This window comes from Nematolebias whitei, chromosome 12, assembly GCF_014905685.2.
Source record: "Nematolebias whitei isolate Nwh7 chromosome 12, NemWhi1, whole genome shotgun sequence".
NCBI lineage: Eukaryota > Metazoa > Chordata > Actinopteri > Cyprinodontiformes > Rivulidae > Nematolebias > Nematolebias whitei.
The window spans coordinates 48,334,437-48,340,362 of record NC_056509.1 but is presented as its reverse complement, the minus strand read 5'-3'; positions in this window follow the sequence as shown (position 1 = coordinate 48,340,362).

Sequence of the window (5,926 nt, the reverse complement as noted above, 5' to 3'; positions counted from 1 at the left end):
AGAGGTGCAAACAGGTCTGAGGTCCAGGTCAGAGGTCCAAACAGGTCAGAGGTCCAAACAGGTCTGAGGTCCAGGTCAGAGGTCCAAACAAGTCTGTGGTCCAGGTCAGAAGTCCAAACAAGTCTGTGGTCCAGGTCAGAAGTCCAAACAAGTCTGTGGTCCAGGTCAGAGGTCCAAACAGGTCAGAGGTGCAAACAGGTCTGAGGTCCAGGTCAGAGGTCCAAACAAGTCTGTGGTCCAGGTCAGAAGTCCAAACAGGTCAGAGGTCCAAACAGGTCTGGGGTCCAGGTCAGAGGTGCAAACAGGTCAGAGGTCCAAAGAGGTCTGGGGTTTCTCACTGACCACAGCTTAACATTCAGAGGTGTCTATGGGGACACGTTTCACAGTTTTTAGTAAATGTTGTCTGTATGACACGTTCATGACCAAGGCGCCTGTTTTTGTATATTTTTCTTTAACTTGTGAGAAAAGAAAGAACCAGAAACTGATGAAATAAAGAAAAACAGACAAAAAGTAACAAACGGTTTTTTTTAGTTTTTTTTTTTAGCTCAGTTTAAGTGTAGAAACCTTGTGAAGTGTTTCAATGAACTTATCATCATCGCTCAATTTTTTTTTAAAGAAAAAGAAGAAAGAAGAATAAATAAATAAATAAATAAAAGAGAAATAGATAAGACGAGAGACCACCACGACAAAACAATGCGACCCACAGTATCACCATGAAACATTCGACATGGCACAAGGAGTCATCTAGCTTCCACCACTACCCAACCTAGCGTGCATCTGTCAACGCACCTGAATCCAAACACCCGCGCAAGCACGCCCGCCACCACCAGATTTCTCCAAAAGAATGCCCAATAGTGGACGCGGGGGCCCACAGACCCGCCCCCCCAGGACACAATGGCAACACAGGGAGGACCGGAGCCACAGACGTTTTATTGATGTTTGAGTTTTTGATCATGAATTCACTTTGTTTATACAGCGCCAGCGTTACAGCTATGGTCTCCCAGAGAACTAAAACTTTCACATTACTACATGAAATGTTGTAGTTCCTATGGTCCAAGTGTAGATTCTGTGGTCCAGGTGTAGTTCCTATAGTCTGGATGTAGTTTCTATGATCTAGTTCTAGTTTCCAAGGTCCAGGTAAGAAAAACATGTAAAAATAGAAATAATTACAAACAGGTAGAGTAAGTAAAGACAGCAGCAGAGAGAGGACATGTGGTCAGTTTGTCCTCCAGCAGTCTGAGTCTATAGCAGCAGAACTAAGGGACAGCTCAGGAAACCAAAGCCATCCCTATCTATAGGATTTATCAAACAGGAAAGTCTTAATCCCAGTCTTCAAACTGGACAATGTGTCAGCCTCATGGACAGAAACTGGAAGTTGGTTCCACAAGAGAGGAGCCTGAGAACTGAAAGATCTTCCTCCCATTCTGTTTTTGTAAACTCTAGGAACCACAAGTAAACCTGCAGTCTGAGAGTGAAGTGCTCTGTTAGGAAAATATGGAACAATAAGATCTGTAATATAAGATGGAGCTAGGTTGTTGAGAGCTTTGTAGGTTAGAAGTAAGATTTTGAATTCTATTCTGGATTTGACAGGGAGCCAATGGAGAGAAGCTAAAACTGGAGAGATATGATCTCTCCCAGTAACTCCAGTTAAGACTCTGGCAGCAGCATGTTGGATCAACTGAAGACGTTTTAAAGAAGTATTTGGACACCCAGATAATAAACCATTGCAATAGTCCAGTCTAGACGTGACATGGAGCAGTTTTTCTGCATCATCTTTAGATCAGATGTTTCTAATGTTCGTGATATTACGCAGGTGGAAGAAGGAGGTTCTAGTAACGTTTTTAATGTGGAAAAAACAGCAGAGAGCTTTCTCACTTCATCTGACTTTAAGGTCAAAGAAGCTTCAAAAGCTTCACATCAGAAATAGTTTTAATATTTTGGTCCAAGCTGCTGTGAAGGAGGTGAAACCCACCACGCTGTGGGGCGGACCTGGGGCGGACCTGGGGCGGACCCGGTCCTCTCACAGGGCTGCTGAGCTGGTCAGATGTCAGAACCAGTTCAGAGATTTTCACCTGATTAAAACTTCTTCACTGCATTCTTAATGTAGAACATCTACAACATTGAACTGTATTCTGCTCAATAATCTCTGCTCTGTCAGGCCGGTTCAGCAGGCATGTCTCAGAAGGTCAGCGGTTCGATCCTCAGACTGTCCACATGTCCAAGTGTCCTCAGGAAAGGCTCTGATGAGCTCATCAAACTGAGACTGGAAGGTAAAAACACCTGATTCAGATGAGGCTGAAAGAGCCTGTTTATTGTAGCTTCCAGTTTGATTTATGATGCAGAGAACATTCAAACCTCATCCAGTGAGAAGGTTTTTATTCTCAGTCAGTGACCTGGATCTTCATCAGCTGTTTGTTCTCCTTACAGCAGTGTTTGTCCTCTGTCCATCACTGCGCAGAGAGGACACGGGCCTCGATCGATACCTGGGACAGTCACAGGAAACTAATGAGAGGAGACACGAGTCAACAGGCTGTGAACGTCCTCGTGGGCTCAGAATGACAAACGTCTTCTTGTTGTTTCCCTTCAAGAAGAAACCAAACTGCTGCTGAGTCGTGTTTTTATTTCAGGACTTGTCAGGACACATTTACCGTGAGTAGATGTCAGGATCCTACTGCTTTCTGTTTCCTCTCCACTAACTGTAAAACAAAGAGCGCTGCAGAGGACAGTGACTGGTCGGTGCCGGTTCCTCCGGTCCTTTGGATCAGCTGATTACATCTACTTAAGGCTGAGCTGAAGCGTGTTCTTCAGGGGTCTGCTGAACGTCACACAGGGGCCACATCTCCTCACATCCTACAAATGCACTCCAGTATAAAACACTCAACTAATTTCTTCTTGCAGAATCCATGTGTGCTCCTGGAACTCCTCGAGTCCAAACCACAACAAACTGCTCCTCCTGCACGCCTCCATGAGAGGACCCCCTCTGAATACATGAAGAAAAGTCAACTGACCATGGTCTGAAACTCCTGGTCTCCAGTCTTCACCTCCCGGAACCTAAAAACAAACAAACTTCATAAGATCTGAAGTCTACCGCAAAGCTATTTACAGTTACAGGATCCATTTCTTCTTCCTGTCACAATAAAAGCCTTCAACTTTGGGTTCTTTTTGTGTTAGACAAGCTGAACTCTGGGTAAACAAATCTTCAGAAATCCTGACAGCGAGTCGTGTTTGGAGCAAACTGGATAAAAAATGAGGCGCAGTCTTCGCTGAGACTCATCTGAGCACTTTGTCTGAGCGCTAACTTCTGAGTGGAGCAAGAGTCTGGGATTATTCATCATCATTGAAGACCCCAACGAGTCTGTGTTGATGACACTCTGTCTGACTGCAGGGTTTTGAACACTGGTGTTCCACAGGGTTGTGTGCTATTACCACTTTTATTCCCTATAAACACAAATGAGTTGTGACATAACAAAGACCACATCAATTAAGTCTGCAGATGATATGGTCCTAGTTGCTGGTCTGAAAGACACCAGTAGCCCCTCCTACTCCCAGCTCATGGATCAGCTCTCTGCCTGGTTTGAGGACAGTTTTCTGGACCTTAATGTCATTAAAACCAAGGAGCTTTGTCTGGAGGTAGATGGGGAGCAGCCAGCACCAGACCTGTATTCAGGTGACTGAATTTAATCTCCACCTCTTGAAATGTTACGGACATTGAAGTTTTATTGATTGATTGATTAATAATGAAGAATATCCTCTTTATGAGAACATTTCATCTGCAGCCTTCAGTCAGAAACCTGTGAGCAGTGTTTGGATCCAGACTGAGCGCAGAGGACTGCCTCGGTCCTGGTGGAGCTGTGTTCTCTGTCTTTGTCACTAACTTTGGGCTCTGCCGACAAAAAGATTGAAAACATAACTCACGCTCCATCCAAGGACCTGAGCCAGAACAAAACACTGACCTTAAGGTCCAGCAGTCCTTGTAAAGATCTGGGTTTTTGGAGGTTTCAACCTGTGGACGCCTGTGAAGCTCACCATATCGTGCTTTCAGGTGGGTTGGACCCAAAACTATCGATTGACTCGAGTCGAGAAGCTCAAAAAATAAAAATTCATTAAAAACAAAAGAAAACAGCAGAGCTTGTAAAAACTGAGGTTCTGCTCGAAGAGGCTCAGGGAAGACGAGCTTTGAAGGTTAGACGCTCGACTGGTGAGTGAGGCGAAGCTGAAGGCCCAAATGGACTGGGGCTGATGGGAGAAGAGGCCGCAGCTGTGGCAGGTGGAACAGGGAGCAGGTGTAGATGGGCGTGGCAGACCGACTGAGGACAACTGAACCGAAACACAAGAAACTACAAAAGACCCCGACCTGACCCAGGACTCTGACTGTGTCTGAACTTCAGATCTTTATGTCCATGAATAAATTTAATCATTATTCTGAGATCGGTAACATCCATCATCCATCATCCATCCATCCATCCATCCATCCATCCATCCATCCATCCATCCATCCATCCATCCATCCATCCATCCATCCATCCATCCATTATCTTTGCCTGCTTCTTCCTTTTCAGGTCACTGGTGCCCATATGTAGCAGTCACTGTGCAAGAGGTGGGATACACCTGGACAGGTCTCCAGTCCATCACAGGGACACCTGGACAGGTCTCCAGTCCATCACAGGGACACCTGGACAGGTCTCCAGTCCATCACAGGGACACATGGACAGGTCTCCAGTCCATCACAGCGTTTGACGACATCACATCTTCATTCCTGATCAAAACACGCTTCTGAACCGTCACCGTGGAACTAGACGGGCCACGTGCATTCCTTCCACACATGCTGGCTCTTTCATTTGAGTTTGACCGAGTTTAAAAACATGAACGTTCAAACTTGAACCTTCTGATCCTTCAGCCTGGAGTCAAACGGTTAAAGGGAGACTTCAGAGAGCGAGTCCCTTTGGAGGCCTTCCCTCTCCGAGCCTTTCAAGAAAGGGTGGAGGTGAACGAGCAGAAGAGGAGCTGCTCGCTGCCACTCGTTTTGTTTTCTCCGTCTCATCAATACTGCAGACACCCTTGATGAAGCTTTCACACTCGGGGAAGTCTCTTCGGTGGCTCCACGGCAGCTCTTTACATCAACCCGTCTCTTTAAAGCAGACGGTAATCATGATGAACGTGGAGCGTTTGGACCTGAGGGGCAGGCCGAGTCCTGACCGGCCCGATCGAACCGCCGCACAGAGAGAGAGGCAGCTGTGAACAGATGTGGTGGACAAAAATATTAATTGATAGAGCTGAGTCTACCAGCTGCTGAGAGAGGACAGGAGGACACAAAGACAGGAGGACACGAGGACATGGCTTTGAAGACAGTCATGTCTGAGACCGGCCGGCCTGAGTAAAGATCCCCAAAGCACAAACTGTCTCCGAAGCCTAAATCGTGACTGCTGGGTTCTAGTTCAGGTCGGGTTGACCAAATATTGGGTCATTGAGCCAACGGTTGGGCAGAAAACGAGCAGTCAGACCTGACTGGACCTGACTGGACCTGACTGGACCTGACTGGACCTGACTGGACCTGGCTGGACCTGACTGGACCTGGCTGGACCTGGCTGGACCTGACTGGACCTGACTGGACCTGGCTGGACCTGGCTGGACCTGACTGGACCTGACTGGACCTGGCTGGACCTGACTGGACCTGGCTGGACCTGACTGGACCTGGCTGGATCTGGCTGGACCTGACTGGACCTGACTGGACTTGACTGGACCTGACTAGACCTGGCTGGGTCTCTGCTTCAAGGTTCAAGGTTCTTTGTTGTCATTCTCATTATATGTGGTACATGAGGTGGAACAAAATTATGTACTCAAGGTCCCAGTTACATAATAATAATAATAATAATGATGATGATGATGATGATGATAATGATAATAATAATAATGATAATAATAATAA